At 40.8% G+C, this 24,474-nt stretch overlaps 1 protein-coding gene across 12 annotated transcripts in view; it reads left to right on the top strand.

Moving 5' to 3' along the window:
* Window positions 1–24,474, top strand: part of PRUNE2 (prune homolog 2 with BCH domain) — a 137,388-nt gene that overhangs the window by 42,241 nt on the left and 70,673 nt on the right. The window lies entirely within an intron of this gene.

Genomic DNA, 24,474 nt, shown 5'->3' with positions numbered 1-24,474 from the left:
TGCAAAGCATTCTGGATGTGACTGCAGGTTTTGTATCTGCCATTCTGACTGGATCTGGCATCATCTTTGTGACAAATATGAACTTGACAAAACAAAAATTTGTCAGATACGTCTGCTAATGCCAGTATAATTGGCAGTGTTAATGCTTTTGAAAGTGACAGCTGAAGATTGAGACTAGCTTTGCTGTGGTGTTTGCCTTTCCTGGGAGATTTCTCCAAGTGATATCAAAATATTGCTTTCTGGGACTGCCAGTTTCTTCTCTTGCATTTTACCCTTTTTGCCCTGCATTATACTATACCCTGAGAGTATATATATGCTTGTTCCCTGCTGGGATTTCCTTATAAATGACAACTATTTTATCAAAGTGACTTTAGAGTAGAATTGGTTTTCTCTTAAGAAGATGAATAATATTTACTCAGTGGGTGTAGCTTACAATTTAAATGTTTTGTTTTTTTGTTTTAAAAAGTCACTCAGACCTATTTACTGGGCAACTGTGTGTGCATGCCTTGTTTGTGTGTGTTGGTGAATATAATGATAGCTTTTTGCACTTGCATCAGTCATCCATCCACTTGCTACCCTTTATCTTATTGTAGTATGTGTTTAGATTGCCTTGGCACAGAGGCCACTAATAAATGCTTCACATTTGACATTTTTCTGACATAGAGATGGCCTCTAGACCTGCAAACACATGTCTGTTGTGATGTGTGGCATCTCTGATTTATTTTGCAGGGAACATGTGACATAATATAAGCAGGTGCATTCTGGTCAGTATTCTTTCCAAACATGAGGATATATGTGGCTGCAGTAGACACGGGCCCAATCCGGAGTGAGTTACTCCTACCTCATTTTTATTGCATCAAGTAGCTCTTACATTTAACTTTGGGCCAAGGCATAGATATACACGACACATAGATCTGGATTATATCCATAGAGAATAACACACAAGTACTCTTTTATAAATTGTGTCAATATCAGCTCATTTCCTATGTAAGCTCCATTCAAATGAACTGAGGCACAAACTTGTGGGTTACTGAAAAATATTGTAATTTGTATTATTTACTTCCAGCTTCCACCCATCTAACATTAAGAAACCCATTTAGTGTAATGATGCATGCTAATCAAGGGTTATAGGTATTCTTGTATTCTAAAGCCACATTTATGCCATACATTTAAAGCAGTGATACCACTTTAAACCGTCATAGCTTCTCCCAAAGAATTCTGGGAACTGCAGTTTGGTAAGGGTACTGAGAGGTGTTAGGAGACTCTTAACCCCCTTATAGGAACGCGGGTGGCGCTGCGGGTTAAACCACAGAGCCTAGGATTTGCCGATCAGAAGGTTGGCGGTTTGAATCCCCGCGATGGGGTGAGCTCCCGTTGCTCGGTCCCTGCTCCTGCCAACCTAGCAGTTCAAAAGCATGTCAAAGTGCAAGTAGATAAATAGGTACCACTCTGGCGGGAAGGTAAACGGCGTTTCCGTGTGCTGCTCTGGTTTGCCAGAAGCGGCTTAGTCATGCTGGCCACATGACCCGGAAGCTGTACGCCGGCTCCCTTGGCCAATAAAGTGAAATGAGCGTTACAACCCCAGAGTTGGTCAGGGGTCCCTTTACCTTTACCTTTAACCCCCTTATGGAGGTACAGTGCTTAGAATTTCCTGGGAATGGGTTTATTGTCAAACCCTCTGAGAACTGTAGCTCTGTTATGGGAACAGGGGTCTCATAGCAACTCTCAGCATCCTTAACTGTGGCTCCCAGAATTTTTTGAGGGAAACCATGACTACTTAAAGTGGTATCATAGTGCTTTAAATATATGCTTTGAATGTGGCTTGTGAGGATCTTACTCAAGATTTTTTGTTTTGTTTTTGAACCAGATTTCAACAGTAGTAAAAAGGACTATTTTTTTCTGTATTAGGCCCCCAGTCTTTGGTGGAACACCCCCCATGTGTCCTTATAAGGTTTTGAGTTCCTTTTTCTTTCTGTATCTTGTCCTCAGGCATAGGTAGTGCTAGGTTGGAGGTTCGAATTTGCGCAAGGGGGTGAGCTCCTGTTGCTCTGTCCCAGCTTCTGCCCACCTAGCAGTTCAAAAGCACACCAGTGCAAGTAGATAAATAGGTACCGCTGCTACGGGAAGGTAAATGGTGTTTCTGTGCGCTCGGTGTCCCGTTGTGCCAGAAGCAGTTTAGTCTTGCTGGCCACATGACCCGGAAAGTTGTCTGTGGACAAACGCCGGCTCCCTTGGCCTGAAAAGCAAGATGAGCACCATGCCCCATAGTGGCCTTTGACTGGACTTAACTGTCCAGGGGTCCTTTGCCTTTACTTTTTACTTTAGGTAGTGCAAGGTATACTGCCCAGCACTCAGCCGTTACCATAATTTGGAGACTCACATGTGCTTCCCTTTGTGTAACTTTGGATTACATGATTTAAAATGTTGCTTCTATTGTACAAACATTCACATGGCGTTTTAGAGATGGCATTCAGGCTGATTATAGAAATTTGTATTTGACGCCAGCAAACCAAGTAAATATGCTGCTGTTTAATCTTTTAGTAATAGCATTTGAAACAAAATTCTGACTAACTTGTGAGCTCTCTCCCCCCCCCCCCCCGGTGCCTTTTCTGAGGAGTTAGGGTAAAATAAATGATGTATGGAGCTGTAGGAATGAGACTTTGGCAGGGTACCTTACGTCTAAGGAACATTAAACATAGGGCTCTTGTTTAGCAAATAAATAACCATTCACTTCAATGGTTGCATAGCCTGGACTTGTGTGCATATTTTTGCAAAGATAAGGAGAGGCCATTAGGGATTTAATATAAAATAAAGCGCCAAGGGGTCTTCTTGTAGTCCTAGTCTTTCTGCCACATGGTGTGTTACTAATGTGCCTAAATGGGCTTAAATGAATTTGTTATCTTTACTACATTTGCAGTGTGTATATATTTATATATTATTTTAATTGCGTTCTTTATAAAAGAAAATATATCATATTTTTAGATGTTGAAAACATTGCACACATAAACAAATCATACTTTTTAAAGCATCAGATAATCTTTGCCTGTAGGTGACTTCATGATGCAGCTATTGTACAGCAGGAAGTATGTCGTGAGTTCATCTTCTCAGATATATTCCTAGTTAAGTAATCACCTTCTGAGAACAAATGGGGCAGCCAAAGATCCATTACTGAATACCCTCTCCTCACAAGTTTAAGCAATAAAGTGGATTACTTTGGAGGATAGTTATGATACTGTTGATACCCTAGGAAATATTAAAACTCATGTCTGAAATAACAATAACATATCTGTTCAGGTTCAACAAATATTGTGGTGCTGGTTTCTGATGCTTGAACTTGAACATTTCTTAATTATCTGCTTCCATTACAAGTAATTACTAAAAAGTAAAAAATAAAAAGATGGGTTCAAATTGAAGCAACTGAGTAATACAGCATCATGCTTCATTATAACCATATACATTTATGACTGTGGATAAGGGTTAGACTCTATTGTCTAAGATGAAATGAATTTACTTCTCAGAATTCTCAAAGTTATCCTGTAGAGGTTTTTTTTTACATATTTGAATAATTTTCAACTATCCATTGAATACGGTATCTATGTTGAACACCTTGAAATCGTTTATTTCATTATTTGATGATATTTGATAGTTGGCATGCAGTGTTATTTAAGTTGGCAGATTTTGAGACTTCATATTTCTGCCAAAATCAAAGCAATTAAGATATTCCAAAAAGTCTAAAGCACCCAAATTTGAGGTAGGATTTCACATTCAAAATTCAAATTTGAAATGTTGAAGTTCAAATTTGAATCTCCAAAACAGCACATGGGAGGTGGGGCATCAGCTGGACAAGCTGATATAGCCTAGTGTTGAATTCCACCCTATAATATTCATTCAAGTGTATATGGGTATTTCTTAACTAAGGCTGCAGTCTGTACCCATTTGCCTTGGAATACTAAGCCCCCCTTGAACTTAATGTGTTTTACTTCAGAGCAGCCATGTATGGAATTGCACTGTTGTTGTCATGGGGAAAGGGGAGGAGCCTTGATTCAGAGCTGCCATTTTGGGTGGCAGCCTTGTATCCAGGGTCATGTCTAAAGCTGCTCTAATATTTCCATTATGACCATGGTACTGTATGTACAATTCTTCATACAATAATATTTCTTGAAGCAAAGGTAACCAACCTCTATTCCATTTTGTTACATTCACTTCTTGACCTATTATATGTAGGGAAAGGAAGTCATGTTTCTGCCCCTTGACAGGGCCACCATTGTGTCCTGGCACTGGTGAGGGTAAGGGTGAATTAACTTGCTGTGCTGATGCTCTTTGGCTGGTTGCTTCAATATGGGTTAGTTGGGGGTGGGGCTGGCCAGGGCAGATGGTAGGGGAGGTTGCCTGAGCTGGGCTCAGTGTTCTTACTGCCTTCCCTTTCTCCCAACCAGTATGATAACTGTTCGGTCTGTACACAGTATGGTTTGCTGTGGATCCTTGTGGACAGGGCCAGGAAGAATTTTTATGTTTCGTTGCTTGACTTCTGAGGCCTGGGGCCTTTGCCTTCCCTTTACCAAAAAATGTGTCTTGTTCTTCACAGTGTTATTGGTAACACAACTGACTCTGGCACTTGGGGGGTGGACCCTCACCACATACGTCACCACAGAAAGTCAACGTAAAGGATTTTGTGGGGCCTGGACTCATGAGCCAATCTGTTGATTGGCATAACACAAGGTGGCCCTAGGTTGTCTTCTGCTGCCTCAAAGCCCCAGGTTGCTTGCATACAGGTTGGGGCTCTTCTGTCAGCAGGCAGGCTGTCAGATACTCTGTGTGCCTCCCTGTGTTATTGCAGCCAAACTCAATGAAGTTGCGGGTAAGAAACTGTGACTCTTTTAAAAACCCAGCTGCTTGTGGCCCTTCCCCTTCTTTGCTTCTCACTCCTCCCTCTCATGTTTCCTGCTGCAGGCAGAAACAGTGACACCTCCGGCATACACCTTTACTCACAACAGTCCACCAGTATTCCATGCCCAGTGACCATTCTCAGCTTTGTAAAGATAGGCACATGGAAAATTGAGTTTATAGGTCATATCCTACAAGTCATTCCATTCACACAAGGAGTTCTGCTTGCACAATGGAGCTTCCCTGCCCACTTTTCCTCCATGCACCTCATCCAATCTGTTCTGGGTTTTCCCCAACCCCCTGGAGCAGATTTGGGACCTAGGAGGCAAGTGGGGACAAAAGGGGGAGGGGAAGTTCTGTTGTACAAGCGGTAGTCCTTGTACAAAGAAGACAATTTCATTTAATATAACCATATATATATATATTTGAATGTTGAGTCTCTCATGTATCTTTCCCACATCTTTCCTGGTCCCATATTGGTTCATTCTAGTCCACTGAGAGAGGACTGCTTTAAGAATTTTCAAGGTATGAGTTATTTTCTATGAAGCCTATGCTCATTTCTTGGGCTAAATCATTTTATTATTAGCAAGCAATAACTTAATGCTAAAACCCAAGTGTATCTCTGGCCCACTATTAGAAATGCAAAGAACAAGCATGTTTTCAAATGGCACTCTGTGCTGCCAATGATGTATCAACACCCTATGCCATTACTCTTCTCTAAATGTGATAATAATGTGATCTGTTAACATAAAAAAGTTTGGTGCCACAAAAGCAGCTGGAAATGGACAACTGAAATATGCATATATCTAACTCATATCATCAAATGCACAGTTTGATGTATGTTGTTAAAAGCTTTTCATTTCTTTCTGTTCCTCTCAAGCAAAAACAGCTCCCTTTGAATGTAAATCAAGAAGTTTCAGAGTGCTCATTTCTCAGTGATGGGTTCTGGGGAGATGGCTTCCTCATTTCAGATACCTATTGGGTGGCCAGGGGAAAACAATATTGGTTCACTTGAGGTGGTTTAAGGTTGCTGGTAATCTTAGTATCTTCAGGCCAATATGCACAAACAGCTGCCAAGAGAAAGTCACTTTAAATTGCTCCCTGTAGCGACTAGCTTCATGTTGCCTCTTGCCGCTGTGCATTGCTGTTGATCCTGAGTTCAATGCTTGGAATCAGAATTTTGGGGGAGAAAATAGCTTAAAATATTTATACCTCAATCCACTGAGAATCCTATTTCCTTGGGACTGGTTCAGGGATCTAGCTCAGTGCCCAGCACACATATATTAGCACTAATTAGCATCCCTCAGAGCTCTGATGCAGCTTACATTGGCTTTTGGAGGGTGAGGAAAACAGGGAGGCTTCCTTAAAAAACACACGCTCACCATTTTCAGCACTGACTGACAGCAGCTATTCAGGGTTTGAGACAAGTCTTTTTCAGCTCTATCTATGGATTGAAGCTACTTCTGCCTCTTGGGTTACAAACTAATACTCGATCCACTCCACCAGGAGTGGGGTACTGGATAAGTGTAGGGTAGCTGGCTCTTGCTTGGTTACAGCAGAAAAAGAGGTCTGGAAGACTTAAATTTGGCCCACAGGCTTGATATTCCCCACCCCTGTGCTACACACGTGCTATATTGCTCTCAATTACTTGTAGTCTGGCATGTTTTACTGGCCCAAAAGCTTTTGCACAAGTTTCATGTCATAGGGTGTTTCTTTAGCTGCAGCAACACAAATTTGTGTTTGTCAGCTGCTAGAGTAAGGCTGCTCAACTGTGGCTGAGAATACAAAAGCAATTTGCCTACTTGCCAATAGAGGGGAAACCAGTATATCTGCCTTACGCAAATTCTGATGAAAAATCTGAAATGTTTCCACTGATCAACTATTTTGAAAGTATTAAGAACTGAGATATTCTGCTGCAGACTGAAGCATTTCCCCCACTGCTGTGTAAGGTATCGCAGTTATCTCTACATTAAGTAGTCACCACCTTCTTGAGATACTGCAGGAACATAGGAAGCTCTCTTATATTGAATCATAGAGTCATAGAATTGTAGAGTTGGAAGGGAGCACAAGGATCCAAACCCCTGCAGTGCAGGAATATGCGTTTGTCCCGTATGGGGATCAAACCTGCGACCTCGGCATTATCAGCACCGCACTCTAACTGGTCAGACTGTTGGTCTATCTAGCTCAGTATTGTCCACATTGACTGAAAGCAGTTCTCCAGCTTTCAGGTGGGACATTCCCAAACCTACTTGGAGAATACCAGGGACTGAAACTGGGACCTCCTGTATGACAGGAAGATGTTTACCACAGAGCTATGTTGCTTCCCTAATGCTGACAGCCATAGGCTTAGAATAATAGAATCTTAGAGTTGGAAGGGACCCAAGGGTTGTCTAAGGGTTGTCCAACCCCCTGCAATGCAGGAAGCATCCATGACAGATGGCCATCCAACCTCTGCTTAAAAACCTCCAAAAAAGGAGAGTCCACAACCTCCTGAGGGAGACCGTTCCATGGTCAAACAGCTCTTACTGTCAGAAAATTTTTCTGAATGTTTAGTCGGGATGGATGCTTTGCATCCATTTTTATGCTGCCTCCTCATCATCTCCAGTTAAGGACCTCAGGTAGCACTGAGAGATGCTGGTGGTCAGTAAACAGATCATATTGAGCTAGATTAGGATTGGGGAACCTTGTGCTTAGGAGTCGAATGTGGCCATCCAGGTATCTCTGCGCAACCATCAGGACTTTCCTTGGCCTGCATTCCTCCCCTGCTCTGCTTTACACCCTCCATTAGTGCTTCTGCATGGCTGTAATGTGCCCTTGATCTCCGATAAAGACTCGTGCCTTAGAATCATAGAATTGTAGAATTGGAAGAGACCCCGAGGGTCATCTAGTTCAATCCTCTGCAATGTAGGAATCTCTGCTAAAGCATCCATGACAGATATGGATTGGCTGAAAGTGACCTTAAATGTCACAGAACTCAATGTCAGGTGATGATATATGGTAATCACTTAATCTTGCACCACATAATAGGTTACAGCTGCCTCTATAGGAAATTGTTACATTGACATGGATATGAAATGTCTCTCTTTAACACATGCAGAAATAATTTGAAGATTTGCTGCAGTCATACAATAAGCAACATACATATGACAACAGGGTATAAATGTACAGTAATGGTTATATGATACAGTCAGAGAGTCATTCAGACCAAGGTGAATGATATCAGTATTACTTGGAGAATGACGCAGAAGCTTTGTGATGATTCAAGGAATGATGTGCATTCAAAGTAGAGGAAAACAAGTTATTTGCTCCTCTTGAGTACATATTTCTGTACAAACAAAATCAAGCTGTTGTGCCTCAGATTTTATGCCATTACCAATAGGCCACTATCTTTGAAATCCTCCTTCTAGTTGTACCTAGTTCTGATGCTCTGAAGGAAGGAAAAAATAGGTAGAAAAAAATTGATCCTGGTTTCATAGAATTGTGGAGTTGGAAGGGACTCAAAGGTCATCTAGTCCGCCCCCAGCAATGCCGGAATCTCAGCTAAAGCACCATGACAGATGGCCACCCAACCTCTGCTTAAAAACCTCCAGGGAAGGAGAGTCCACCACCTCCCAAGGGAGAGACTGCTCCACCATTGAATTTAGTATACAGTGGTGCCTCGCAAGACGAAATCAATTCGTTCCGCGAGTTTTGTCGTCTTGCGATTTTTTTCGTCTTGCGAAGCACGGTGTCGGGAAAGTTTTCGAAAAGCTTCAAAAATCACCAAAGTCTTTAAAAACCTCAAAAAAGGCGCAACTGTATTAACGGTGTTAAGAAAAAGGAAACAAACTTGCAAGACGTTTCCGTCTTGCAAAGGAAGCCCATAGGGAAAATCGTCTTGCGAAGCAGCTCAAAAAACAAAAAACCCTTTCGTCTAGCAAGTTTTTTGTCTTGCGAGGCATTCGTCTTGCAAGGTACCACTGTAGTGACTTTCCCTCTTCTTGGGGAGTTTATCCTGGAATTGATAGCTCATTGTCATCTTGCAGTTAATTTAATATTTTTACTTGAAACATGAAAATTTAAATTTCTGGCATTCTGGCATTAGTAGCCAAAGCAAGTTCATGAATTAACAGTTATTACTCTTCTTTTTTTGTTTTAATTTCACAAGTCTGTAAGCTGATCTTTTTTATTCTGTTTATTTGCTGTGCACACATTGACCTTCTCATTGCTATTGGCCTAAGTAGCCGTCAATTCTACAAAGGAATTGAACTTCCTCATGTTCATTAAGATACATCCACCGTAATAGTTTTTAATTTGAAAGGTAGGAGGTCCTTAAAACATCTTGGGACACTCGTGATCTTTTTGTCTAGGTCCTGTAGTACATGGTACACACGACATCTATATCAGCATATATGATAGAGATTGAGGTCTTATACACACCTCTGGATGTTCACATCTGCCAAATGCACACACTTTATTAGTGGCAAAAGTTACTTTTGCACTGGAACAGCCCTAGGTGCACCTCTATATTGCCAAAGGAGAAACGATTTTTTAAAAAAGATTCAGAAAACAATGAACTCAGAAATGGGTGAAGGCTAAATATTTTATTAAATAGCTGAAAGAAAGCTACAAAGCCTTATCTTATGCTCCCTTGTTCTTTGGGAACTCTTTAGGAACTCTTTCAGTAACAAGCATGACCCCTGAAGATGGAGATGGAACTGTGGCCAACATGTAGCACTTTGTGTGGTCAAGCCTGCACAGAGGTTCTCACCATCTGATGTGGCTTATAAATCTCTGGTGGTCCATTCCCACCAAAATAGCTGTTGGGGTTACATAAACCTCAGCTTGTGTTCAAGTGACACATTAGTTTCTCACCAGAGTGAAATGCTAATACTTGGCAGTAAGTCAGCATGGATAACATCCAAGGATTCTTTACTCCAAGTGCCATCTGAAGCCTTATCTTACGATAACCATTCTCATACTGTTCCATCTAAATATAGATAGGTCTGAGAAACTACTGGTTTATGGAATAAACTTGAAGGCATAGGCCCAAAGGATTTTAACCATTACTGGCATGTGAGGGGCAATTGCTGGGCACCACCCTGATCTCTGATACATCATCTTCTGTGATATGATACTACAACCTCTTGCTGCTCTCAAGGACACAAATTTTAAGCATGCAACAATTTCCCCTGTAAAGTGTATATTCTAATATTTGACTGAGACTATGCTTCCAGTAAGCATGAGGAAGTGATTTTACTCCATATAATACAGTTTGCATGAGAATATCCTAATTTAAGATTTTATTTTCGAAATTGTATTGACATACTAAGAGAGAACATGAGAATATTTTTCTTAGATTGCTGATTTTGCCATTGTGTAAGTCCACATCTACATTTATTATTATCCTTTTGGTGGCCTCCTATGTAACTATATTCATGTGCAGCTACTAAAGCTTTTGTTTTGTCCTGTTCTTTAAATCTGCAAAGTTAAACGCAATTATATTGACATATGGTGATACTGTGATACATCTTAAGGGTTAAAGGTTGAAGGAACCATGGCTTGTCAATTAGCAATGTAAATGAAACATTCATTATCCAGCATGCTGAGAAGTTGATGAACTGTACAATAAATCTGAGCCCAAGTTGCAACTGAGATAAGTCATTTTAGACAATACAGTATTTATGAAGATCTGGGACAGTGGTTTGAATTCCCTGATGAAATATTTGATTGTGTCTCCATTATTTTATGGAGAGTAAAAAAATCCTGACATCCCAAATTAAATTTTAGTGTAGCCCAGAAAATATTTAAGCAGTTCGTGCAACTCTAATATGCACAAAGTTGCAGAAGGTTACAGGAGCTCTTTTAGTTCTTATCATACCAGTGTAAATTCTGTTATTTACATTCAGCACCATTATCAATGGAATAACCAAGACTAGAATCAGACATATTCTTTGTGTGCTCTAATTTTCAAGAACAGAATACACATTGCCTTTTTTTTAAAAAAAAAGAGAGAGATTAAGGCTGCAAGCCAGTTCCCATTTATTTGGGAGCTAGCACCATACAAATCAATATGATTTCCATGTTTAGGATTGCAGTGTACAGTAATTCCTAAATACATTGTGGTAATAGCTAGAATGGCTTAAATTAAAAGAAGGCATGGGAAAGAATTGCAGCCCTGATTTGTGGTCTATCTTGAAATAGGAAAAAAGAGGTAAGGCTGAATACAAATGGCATTCTCATCACTGCATTGTCACCAATCATGGTAGAAAGCTTTGTGTGCCAACATGTCAAGTCAATCGTCCAGTTGTCCAGTGTGGGTATCAGCGTAGTAACACACACACACACACACACACACACAGTGTTTTCAGTATATTGCATGCTGACTGTGTGTCAGAGTAATTTAAATTCTGTATCTAGCCATGCTGTCTCAGTGATTTTTTTCCACCCATGTATTGGCATTACCATTGCAGAAGTTGAGGAAAGATGCATTTGTAGAAACAAGGTATATTAAAAAATGGACTATGCCTATGGTACTCGGGGCTGGCATTTTTGCTTTACAATCATTTTTGCGATTGCTGTGCTCAGCTGGCATAAGAAGCAATGGTGGCCATTATGGACAAGATTAGCAATGCCACTCTTGAGCAAGAAAGGGGAGGATATAGGAAGTATGAGTGGGCATGGCAGTTGAACATGCATTCTGCCATAGAAACATCTGCTTTTCACAGTTTGGACACATTGATATATGCTTACTTGCCAATGCTTTATTTAATTCTTTTATCCATTGAAAGTTCATTTATGGTTGTTCATATTCTTTTATCCCACCCTTTCTCTAAGGAGCTCAGAGTGATGTACATGTTTCTCTCCTATATCTTTACAAAGGTAGGTTAGGCTAAGAATTAGGGAGTAACCCTAAGGTCATCCAATAAGCTTCATGGCTCAGTGGGGATTTGGGCCTGGTCCTTTCTGGTCTTAATTTGATACACTAACCTTTACAATTAGACTGGTTTTCTTATTTAAAAAGTTAGGGAAAGGAATAGGTTCACAACTTCTTCATCATACTGCATCCAGGCCTCTTCTCTGCCTTCATTATGTTTGCTTCATGATTTTATTGCCAGAAACTGACATTTTGCACAAATGCAACAGATTTTCCACACAGACCTTTTAACATAAGGACTAGGTGACTTGAAAATAAGAATGCATTTCTGTACTGTGAAAACTCAAAATGACTACTGTGTGGCATAAACAAAACCTTAACAAACATATTCTCTTGAAATGCTGCTGTTTCTGTGGAAAGTTATGGCCACCTAGTGGCCAGGAGCTCTAGTTCTAAAAGTAAAATCACATCATCCAGTGAGATTAGATCAATTCTAGAAGCCTCAGTGCAGCAATATTTTCAAGGCCCCCAAACTTTTCAAGACCAGGGAAATGTTTGGCTAACTATCATGGGCACTAGCACATATTGGCTCTTTTGTGCCTAGTCACAAATTTCCATAGCTTGTTTAAGAAATTGAGTACAGACCCCACAAATAGGCAAAACAAAGCAACCCACTCAAGAAAAAGCAAAAAGGTCAACTTCCCAAATAGGTAAAAAACAACACTGACTCACACCTTAAAAGGGGCCACACACATCCCAAAACAAAAACAAACAAAATCCTAGGTGTTGGGGATGTCCCAAAATACCTTAGTTATTTTGCATTTTAAAATTTTCTATTTACAGAGGATTCTGCTGTTCAGGAATATCTGTGTGTGTGTACACACACACTTATTGAAAAGTAGTTCAGACAAAATAATTGAAAGAGTATGTATGTATATTTTTTAAATCCCTCTAAAATTTTAGTTCTGGCAGTCTGAAGGATTTCCTTTAAATCAGGGGGGGCTCACTTGCACCTGTCTTTCCCCATCATTCCTGGCTTTTGGCCGTGCTAGCTGGGGCCGAAAGAAGTTGGAAGGCAAGACCACCTGGACAGCCCAGGCTAGCCATTGCTGCTTTGAGTGTTCTGATGCAAAGGCAGATGTGCCCAGCAAGGCGTACTTGACCACTGCCACTGAGTTGGGACTGCGGTTGTGTATACACCATATATTTAAAGCATATTTCCTCCCCAAAAGAATCTTGGGAAGTGTGGTCTGTTAAGAGTGCTAGGAACTGTAGCTCTGTAAGGAGTAAGCTACGGTTCTCAGGATTCTTTGGGCAGGGAAATGTGCTGTAAAAGAATGGTGTGTATGCAGCCAGAGTCTGAGGCAGCCTCATAACTGTAAAAGAAGATGGCATAAGGAAGTTAGAGGCAGAAGGCCGCTGGATCAGTGTCCTTAAGGCACACAGCTGCTAATTGACCAGAAGTGCTCTGTATCTCCCTCTGACAGCAGGGTCCATGTGAGCAAGGCCTTCTAGCCAGTCAGCAGTTGCACTTCTATGCAGCATTTTATTTATTCTGTTTCTTGTCGCCTTCCCCAACCTGATGCCCTCTGGAAGCTGTGGGTTACATCTCCCATCAACCACAGGCAGCATAGCTACAAGTCAGTGGTGATGGGTGTTGTAGTTGAAAACATCTGGAAGGCACAAGGTTGGGGAAGGCTGGTTTATAGGCTGCACTATAACAGAAGTTCTCTGGGTGGTTTACAGGATCCTGCTCTCCACTGGCTCTGATGCCTCTGGTAAGGGCACAGGTTCCCACTGTCGTCAGTGGGCATGGGCTGCTTTCTGCCCCAGCTCACTAACTGCATCTCTCACCGCATCATGAGACGGAAAGACAAACCAATTCTTTGGGTTGCCAATCTGGCAAACCTACATGAATGATGCAGCATTTATTTGTAGGTTGAACCAAATGATTATAAATGATTGAGGGTTGTCTCCTGGGATTGGACATAAGGTCTTGTAAACTGAAAATTTTATAAACAAATAGCTGTTGGGAAAGCACCATTATGCTGTAATAGCTGCTATTAAAATCCATTAGCAATCTTGATGGCCTGTTTGAATTTGATGCATCATTTGCTCTGAAAGGCTTTTATTCCTAAAGATTTTAGCAAAATGTTACTTAGTTTACAGAAGATGTTGTTAATAGACTATTACTCATTATATATTTTGAGATAAGTACTCCTGTATTTTGAATGGGTCAACTCATGACACCTAATGAATGATATCTCACACACTTCTGTTCTTGGATTGCAGCAACAGTGACCACTTCTGTTCCTGACTACATTTCACTATCTCTTTCAAAACACCTGCCTCTACCCCAATCCAGCAACTTAATTATTCTTGGTGAGACTCACATTCACCATCTAGAAATAATGGGGTTGCTGTACTCTCACAAGTCATTAGAGATGAGAGAAATGGAGAGAAAGAAAAGTAAGTGAAAAGTATTGCACTCCCTGCAAGCTTCAGCAAAGTAGCTAAATTACATTCTGAAATGATACTCACTTCAGTGTAATTCAAAAGCAGGACCAGTTAAGCACTGCAACACAGGGCCCAAGTATAAGGCAACTTCCTATCAGCACTATACATTTAAAAGTACAGTGGTACCTCGGGTTAAGTACTTAATTCGTTCCGGAGGTCCGTTCTTAACCTGAAACTGTTCTTAACCTGAAGCACCACTTTAGCTAATGGGGCCTCCTGCTGCTGCTGCGCCGCTGGAGCACGATTTCTGTTCTCATCCTGAAGCAAAGTTCTTAACCCGAGGTACTATTTCTGGGTTAGCGGAGTCTGTAACCTGAAGCGTATGTAACCTGAAGCGTCTGTAACCCGAGGTACCACTGTATCTTACCACTTTAAACAGTCATGGTTTCTCCCACAGCATCCTGGGAACTGTAGTTTTTTTTAAAGAGTTCTGAGTGTTGTTCCCCTCAGAATTCCAGTTCTCCGAGATCCCCTGGAACAGGGATTAGATGTTAAACCCTCAGGGAATTATAGCTCTGTGAGGGAATAAGGGTCTTTTAACAACTCTCAGCACCCTTAACAAACTACAACTCCCAAGAGACTTTGGAGGAAGCCATGACTGCTTAAAATATTTGCAACAAGTGTCTCTTCTGACAGGTGTTAGCTCTCTGGGGTCTTGGCAGAGGTCTTTCTCATCATCTGCTCCCTGACCCTTTTAACTAGAAACCTGAGGCTTTCTGTAAGCAATGCATGTGCTCTACCAATGTGCTGTGGTCTTTCTCCACTGTAACAGCTAAAAAGGTTTGGGCAGTATTTGACTAGATAAGTGGGATATAAATCCAATAAAGAACTTTAGCTGATGATTTACTTTGAAGACACCATTACATTGGATTTGTTTTTAAATAAAAATAAAAAAGTATAAAGTTTTCCCAACTGCTATGGTCAGCATATACTGGTCAATATAGTACTTCACACAACTGCAGTATTTTTGCACTGAAAGGGAAGCAGGAAGACAAATCAACCCATCAAAACAATGATGACAACATCTATGAAGTCATAGCAGATCCCACCTCTAACCGCCAATAACCTATCTGCAAATTTACCCCACTAACTGCCCCCAGTTAAATATAGTGGACCCACCTTGTGTTATGTCCGTTACATGTATGTCTACAATTTATCACAGGCTATCTTTTGGGAATCTTGTGTGAGGGAAAACTTAGTGATTTAGAGTCTTAGGCAGACTCTAAATTTGTACTTGAACTAAATATAAAGATGTCAGAGGCTTAAACACATTATTATATGCACAGTTGCTAAAAATCTTGATTACAGTCATGGATCAGCATAAGATAAAAACACATAAAACATGTAAATCAAACCTTCAGTTTTAGACCTGCTGTGTGGCACATACCATCCTCTGACATATGTCAATCATAGCAGTACAATATCTGTCAACTGAGTATGTTGTATCAGGATTTACATCTTGGAGCAGTGAGGAGATATAGTGTTGCCCTGTGTGTCCTGGAAATGTGTGTATTATTGGCAGGATAAACCTAGCAGGTATGTTTGTGTAACGCTGGCTGTGGAGAAAAACATATTCTGTTATTTCTATACCACAAGGGCATTTTCTCTCCTAATAAGGTGTATCCCTGAAACAGCCTTCCTGGACGGCTGAAGGGAGATCCTGGCAAGAGTGAAAGCTCTTCACTCTTTTGGTATTTCAAGATAAGTTAAATTTTCCATTGGGGAGGTAAGGTACTTTCTGGTTTCTCTCAACCTGAGCCCTATGTCTCAACTCAAACCAAGCCCTAAAAACTCTCTCCCTCAGAAACGGCTCCTTTTATTCTCATGCCCAAAGTGCTGGCTCCACCCCCCCCCCCCCCCCGGTTGGCTGTCTTGGTAGCCAATCAGAGAGAGGCTCCAGCTCTCTGGTGGAATTTCTGAGGCACTGCATTACCAGACTCTGGTCTGGCTCTGCTGTCCGTCACAGAAGTATATCAGTTTTCCACCTCCGTCCCCCTCGATTCTTGCAAAAGGCTCATTGAAATATGCAAAATTGCAACTGTCTTCAGAGTTTTCTCCCTGCCTTCAAATGCATTTTTAAAAAATGTGCATGCAGAAAATATTTTGCTGGCATGTTTCTCTTGTAGGATCAAGTCAAATATTGGAATCAATGTTAAATTTAATCCCACAAGAAAAAGGCTTTCTTGATACGCAGTAGTTACTGATGTTCCAAGATCGCCATCTGGTGGGTATAATTGTCTCAAATAGATTTCTTTCTTTAATTTTTGACACTGATACACCAATCTTTTATATGCCTTTGGTTTCAGTGGAATTTACTTCCAAGTAAATGTAGTCAGGACTGAGAGGGAAAGGGGTTTTGATTTTTGCTGTAGTGTATTCAGTTAATTTTTTTAAGTGTTAATTTTTTAAAAAAAAATTAAGTGAAATATTTGCATGAAGTGCAACAAAGAGTTCTATTTAATTTATATTTTATTCATAATTGATTTGTAGTCAGAGTGAGCAGGGAGGTAGCTAAATTATTTTTATAAACAACAAGTACAACTAATAATGTATTCTTCTTCTTGTTGATTATTAATTTACATTATATGCCACCCTTTACATTATATGTATTATTCTTGTTGTTGATTATTAATTTACATTATATGCCACCCTTTGTCCTGAAGGAACCCAGGGTGGCAAACCTATCAATAATTTTTATTTTTAAAGCATTCCAAAAACAGTTTTAAACCTTCCAAAAACACACAATAGCATTCAGAACACATTGAAAAACCACCACCACCTTCATTATCATTGGTTGATTGGCTTCCGTCTGTCTCAGGAGACAATGGAAGAGTGTGCCTTTGGGGGCAAAGGCAAACAGTTGGAAAGTTACAGCGCCTGCTGTGGCTGTAAGGACTGATCCAGGAGAGACATGTTTTGTTGCAGCTGGGGCAGATGAAGATGTTGGCTCCCAGCCATAGGGAAAGAGACAATCACGTTCATTATTTTCCATACTCTTCAATGGAACTCCTGAGCATAGGTTTGGTATTAAGAGGGAGAACTGACAACCCCAAGACTGTTATTATTTTTTAAACTTATTGTGAATTTCTCAAGCAAAAAAGCATTGCCATGTGTGAGATTAATCCCATTTGAAACAGTGCTTGCTTCTGTTCAATTGTTTTTTCATATTGTGAAAAATATTTGTAGTTCAGATTCATACAATTGTATTTGCATGACCAGAGTGTACAAATGTGCCCACTCTTTCATACGCATCACACATACATCGATGTCAAGAACAAAAACTAATTCTTCATCGGCCACTGAAGCAACACACTTCTAAAACGATCCATAATTGTAAAGGATCCAGTAACTAACCTCAGAATTTGAGTAGGAAATGAAACAAGTTTAGGAGTTTGCTGATAACAGCAATTTATTCAGGTGACTGAAAATCCAAGACTAAAAGAGTTCCAAAAATGGTATGTCCAAATGGATCCAGTGGCTAAATAACCACAATATGGCAGATGAGATTCATGCATAAGTGTAAAGTTATGCATGTGAGGACAAAAAAACCCTTAAGGTTACACATACAGTTATGGAATCTGAACAGGCCATGAGATGTTGGGCCAATCATTTCTGTGTTGGCTACTGTTCCACTTCTGAAATCCCTGCATCTCTTGGGAACCAGTACTATACAAATGGGACTGGCAACCCAATGCTTCAGTGTAAACTAACAGGAGTGTTCCAGCATTCCGTTATCCTAACCCCACATCCTTCTGCGTTTCTCACATTCAACCTACTGAGCATGCTGAGCTGCTTTTGGGGTGGGTGGGGTTACATTAATATGTCTACCCACTTTAGTGTTCCCCTAAGCATGCTGATACCTCTCTCTCGTTTCTTAGTAGCCCCCATCTTGGCTTTATTTCTGTTGACTCTCACCACCCGAGTTCCCTGTTCGAAGGAGTGGTCCTAGTTTCTACACATACACTCCAACAGAAACACTGAGTGCATCAGCCATTGTAAATTTCTCTCTTGCCTGCTTTCATTATGGGGCAAAGTTGTATATGCAGTTGCTAAATGTCCAGCACGAACTACCAAGTTTCTGTCAGAATGGGCACCTGCATTTTTCCTATAATGACTCTGAACATATCCTCTGAAGGAACTGACTGTTTAACAAATGAGTTGCTAAAGGCATCTCACAACTCACATAACCATGAGTGCTTATTAGTATCCTTTGCAAAACATCAGCAGAATTACAAAGGGTGATTAAAACAGTTGTTTTATATTTTATAAATGTGCTTTCCATGCTCTGGTGTAAAACAGTTGGTCTGATTTTGGTCCCTAATACATATAAAAACATAATAAAGCATCAAACACATAAGAAAATCTGAAAAACATGCAGAAAAGGTTCACATTAAGGCTATTTTCAATCCAGCTGAAACTAAAGATTAAATATTTCATCAGGAACTGTACTGCTTTGTGAGGGGTGCTGAAGACAGAAGGAGCTTTTGGCTGCCAGGGTGTGTGTGAATTGCTTCCTAGTTTAGCCTAAGCCTGTGAAGGGAGGTTTCAGTGTTATTAATTCCACATTATTAAGAAAGTGGAATGCCCTTCCATCAGATATCAAGGAGATAAAATATTGATGCAACTTATAGAAGACATCTGAAGGCAGCCCTGTATAGGGAAGTATTTAATGTTTGATGCTTTATTATGTTTCTATATCTGTTGTAAGCTGCCCAGAGTGGCTAGGGCATTTTCATTCATATATTGCCAGTATGGGACCCCCAAACCAGTTCAGGATCCCAGTGTGGGGAATGGAGACCTCTACATCTGTAATTTGCATAGTGATCAGGGAGAGCTCCTCCTGGAATGAGTGGCAGCTTTTTCTCAATGTAAATTGCAGGCACACACACCATTTCCCTGATCTGAATCAGGACTACAGCAGAAGGCAAAGAATTAACACCCAGCTACCGCTACACTAGGTTTTTTATCTGGATCAGATCCTGGTGCTGGCAATTTTTGAAAGAGAGAGCTTGCATCGCTCAAGCATCGCATATAGTTAGTTTGGTGCTAACTAGTTAAATGGGCATGATTGCAAAACACTTTATGGTCTGACTGCTGTGAGGTAAAGGGGAATTGTTGGTTTGGCCGGGATTAAAACATGCCAGAAAATGTGCCTAACTTGTGAGGACAACATATAAAAGAGAGCCCAGGGAAGAGGTAAATGCTGGTGCTGTATCACTTTGGCAGCAGTGGAGCCGCTCTGTGTGGATGTCCTTTACATAATGCATACATGATGGGGGCAACTGACTCCTGTGAACCTGAAACTGAAAAAGTGTACCCATTTTAATCAGAGATGATATCATTTGAGAAACACTCATATGATGCATCATAAATAATATCCTTTACAAGCACACATTTAGCTGATCAAGTTCAAAATGCACAAATCCCTACTCTGGAGTACAGAACATGATAAACAGATTCAGGGAAAGCAAAACTAAATACAGCTGAAATTCTCTTCCGATCTGTCAGGAAGGGAGGAGCAAGCTGTACTGAGGCTCCCTTGGGCTTGTTCTGTCTTTTGTACATCATGCTAAACCTTCATCTACTGTGATGTGCAACTATGACTATTGTTTGGTGCATGGCTTGACATACAGTCGTGTCTAGCATTAGCCGGAGTTTCGTACGTGGCCTGTTAATGCTATCTTTAGAAATCTTACCATATTTGACATATAACGTTCAATGACAAATAGTTTCTGACAGAATTTGATACATACCATGCTGTGTTAATTAATATATATGGATGATTTGTCCTTTATGGGATTTAAATATTTGAAATTGCCAAAATCAAAGCAGAAATGTTTGCATTACAAATTTTCACATTTAAAATGCAAGGTGACTAATGCTTCAAAAGTTCTCATTCTGGTAGAACAGGATATGAATTCTGAATATTTACAAACATTGAATTCAACCTTAAAATAAAGCATATTGCATTATGGTGGTGGGAGAGGGATAAAGCATTTAATGCTTAACTTGGAATTAGCTAACGTCTGCTAAGTAATGTTACAGAGTTATAACTGATAGCATCCATGGATGGACTGACAGAAGTTTAAGCATAGAAATGACTATAAATATGGAAATATTCGTATGTACATTTATGAATGTACAGATCATAGTTATGTATAACTATCAATATACTCTGAATATAGTGTAAAGTGCTATGTAAACAGTAAAGATAAAATGCTCAAGCTACAATTTACTCCTATTTGTGACTAATACAGTTTAGTTAAAACAACCTATCATTTTGAGCTAATGTCTCTTCTCTTTCAGATCGGCAGTGGTTAAATCAATAGTTAATGATGTTCGTCATGTAATTTGAGCATCTAGTTTGTTTATGCTAGACCAACTTTATCCATACTCCAAACAAATTATCTCTTATAATCACCAGCCTGAAGATAAATCTGTAAATGTTTTTCTGATGATAGTGCTGTGGTTGGCAGGTGTTAAAAGTGCCTCCCAGGGACAAGGATTGAAGATGGGCTTGTTCCCACAAACCCTCCAGGCGAGGATGTTTAGCTCTCTAGCCTGTCATCTGCGAAGGAGCCTTGTATGGTGCCCTGCTAATGAAATCTAATGGGCAAAGGTCATATATCTTTATGAAGAAAAATACAAAGCTGGCGAGTGATGAATGGGCTGCTCTGTAGGTTTCAGTGGATGCTGCTTAGGGATAAAATCCACATTTAAACAGTGCTGTGGATTGCTTGGCATTCTGCATCCTTTTCACCATAAATACCCACTATATGCATGGTATTTCAAAATACACACAAATGGAGTCTTACTACAAAGCTGTATGTGAAAATAGAAAAAACGCATGGTTGTTTAGATATAACAATTACAGAGCTGCAAGATGGAAAGGATTTATTTTAACAACAACAACAACAATTTTATTTATGCCCTGCCCATCTGGCTGGGTCTCCCCAGCCACTTTGGGCGGCTTACAACATATATTAAAACATAATAAAACATCAGACATTAAAAACTTCCCCAAACAGGACTGCCTTCAGATGTCTTCTAAAAGTTGTATAGTTCTTTATCTCCTTAACATCTGAAGGGAGGGCATTCTACAGGGTGGGTGCCACTACAGAGAAGGCCCTCTGCCGGTAACTTTGCTTCTCGCAGCGAGGGAACCAGCAGAAGACCCATGGCGCTGGACCTCAGTGATGAGCGATGGGGGTGGAGATGCTCCTTCAGGTATACTGAGCCGAGGCCATTAAGGGTTTTAAAGGCCAGCACCAACACTTTGAATTGTGCTCAGAAATGCACTGGGAGCCAATGAAGATCCTTTAGAACCAGTGCTATATGGTTCTGGCGGCCACTCCCTGTCACCAGTCTAGTTGCTGCATTCTGGATTAGTTGCAGTTCCGAGTCGCCACATAGAGTGCATTGCAGTAGTCCAAGCGGGGGATAACCAGAGCATGCACCACTCTGGCGAGACAGACCTACGCCTCCATGGACAGCTGTGAGTCCAAAATGACTCCCAGGCTGCACACCTGGTCTTTCAGGAGCACAGTTACCCCATTCAGGACCAGGGAGTCCTCTGCACCTGCCCGCCTTCTGTCCCCCCAAAACAGTACAGTTGTACCTCGGCTCCCGAAAGCCTTGGGAGTCGAACGTTCTGGCTCCCAAATGATCAAAAATCGGAAGTGAGTGTTCCGGTTTTCAAACTTTGTTTGGAAGCCGAACATCTGGCATGGCTTCAACTATTGTTTCTGGTGTGCCTGCACAATCAGACACCAATCGGACACTTTTACTTAAGTGTCAGATCACCAACATCCATAGAGGTGAACGCCAGGTCTAAGGCATGTCCGTGACTATGAGTTGGGCCAAACTTATTCAGGGACAGCCCCATGGAGGCCATGCTTTCCATGAAGTCCTGAGTGGCCTCTTGTAAGGTTGTGTTGGCATGGATGTTAAAATCCCCTAGGACAGCTAAACTTGGTGTCTCCAGGAGAACATCTGCTACAACCTGAAGCAGCTTGGGCAGGGAATCCTTGGTGCAGCAGGGAGGAGGTCAGTATACCAAAAAAAGTTGAGAAAAATGATGACTTAAAGTGCACTGCTATCCATGTCTACTCAGAAGTGCATCACACTGAATTCAGTGGAACTTACCCTCAGGTAAGTGTATAGGCTTGTACCCTTAAACGCTATTGGTAATACTAGTAATAACAAATAAGAAAGTTAAAGAACCCTAGGGTCACTGACATCATCGCCATTAATTGAATTTATATACCGCCCTATACCCGGAGATCTCAGGGTGGTTAACATCTGAACAATACATTAGGGGTTGGGAACCTATTGTAGCCTGAGAGTCACATGTCAGCCAGGAGGAAAACATGGATGGGACCGGAAGCAAAATTGGGCAGAGCAGTGGGCGTGGCTCTCGCTTTTGAAGAGTAGGCTACATTCCAGCTGTACAAAATCCAGAGTTTTCTGCCTGCACATACAGCATCTGTCTAAGCAAGCAAGAGGCAGATCAGGGACACATTCCAGCCAGGCCAACTGACAGAGTGGGGCCATGGTGCACAGGGTGTGGCCTGGAGAGACGGGTATGGTCTGGGGACAGTTCTGAGGGCTAGAGACAGAGATCTGGAGGGTTACATTCGGCCCCTGGGTCTGAGGTTCCTCACTCTTACTGTCAATCAATAAGGCTGCATTATGAGAATGTAGAATTTTCACAGTCTTTCTTGATGTTAAGTTGTTTGTGGATGCATACAAGTCAGGTCCTTTAAGAAACCTATAATCTGAAGTTGGAGTGAATTAAAGACAGCAGATACTGCTGGATCATTACTTTTTTTTGGAGATAATATCAGTTCATTTGCTGTAGTTCTACTGCTGTGCTAAGAGACAGTTCAATAAATCAACACAGGCTTGATGGATTCTACAATCTATTACAATGAGTGCACGGAAGAGGAAAGAAATCTCTTAGCGTTCCCTCTTTGACAAAAGGGTATGCAAAGAGCCTGAATGGTTGAATGGTTGATTAATTTTGCTAGACATTTTCTTGACAGCAAGAAATGTGTTTTCGTATTACCATGTTTGCATGAGACTTATACTGCACGGTACAAATTACTGAATATAAATTTACACCTGAGACGATTTTATTAGACTAGACAGCTCTTGGTCAGTAAGTAGGAAGGTCATTTTTCTGCACAGTTTAGTGCTCTATTACCTGCAGAAAAGCCAAAGGCATTTTGCCAGGATGTGCTTTCTCATCTAAGTCTAATATCAAATATCTCGTGTTCTACTGTTAATTTTGCATGAGTGTAGGTGGGGATCATGGATCTGTTGAGGTAACTTTTAAAAGTGGTGTTGAATGCAAACAACCGAAAGCTCGAATGGCAGTTCTGTGCTTCAATCCTCAAAATACTGTAATAAACAAGAATGTGAACATTTATGGTCCCCATAAAAGTACACCACACTGCTTCCTATTTTGGAAGGTTTTCTGAATCAGCTTTGGATATTCATGAAATGATTGTACTTTATCACTTCAGGACGTTCCTGGTGCCTATTTCTGCTGAATACCTGACGAAAGGAAAACTGTGTATCTGCCTTTTATGTTGTGGATAACAAATGGGTTATTGACATCCCCCCCCCTTTGTCATACATTTTCCATTTACAGTATTGTATAAGGGTGTTTTCACATAAAATGTCTTGAATCAATTTAATATATATTGCGAGTATAAAATCTCCTTGCACTGATACCTCAGGTTACATACACTTCAGGTTACATATGCTTCAGGTTACAGACTCCGCTAACCCAGAAATAGTGCTTCAGGTTAAGAACTTTGCTTCAGGATGAGAACAAAAATCGTGCTCCGGCAGCGCGGCAGCAGCAGGAGGCCCCATTAGCTAAAGTGGTGCTTCGGGTTAAGAACTGTTTCAGGTTAAGTACGGACCTCCAGAACGAATTCAAGTACTTAACCCGAGGTACCACTGTACATGAAATTTCTCTATCGCTCATCCAAACATTTACAAATAGCACGGGAGAGGCTGGAATGCATATTTAATGGCTGAAATTTTATATACACTACATGGGAGTAAGACCCATGGAATTCAGCGAGATTTGCTTCTGAGTATATGTGCATAGGATTCTGCTGTGTCATAGATGAAAATGGCCTCAGAATTTTCCTAATCTAGTGGTTTTCAGCCAGTGTACCATGGCCCCCTGGGTGCCTTGAATG

The sequence above is a fragment of the Podarcis muralis genome, chromosome 11 (genome assembly GCF_964188315.1).
Source record: "Podarcis muralis chromosome 11, rPodMur119.hap1.1, whole genome shotgun sequence".
Lineage (NCBI taxonomy): Eukaryota > Metazoa > Chordata > Lepidosauria > Squamata > Lacertidae > Podarcis > Podarcis muralis.
Note: the sequence above shows the minus strand (reverse complement) of the source record. Positions and strands in the feature narration are given on the sequence as shown.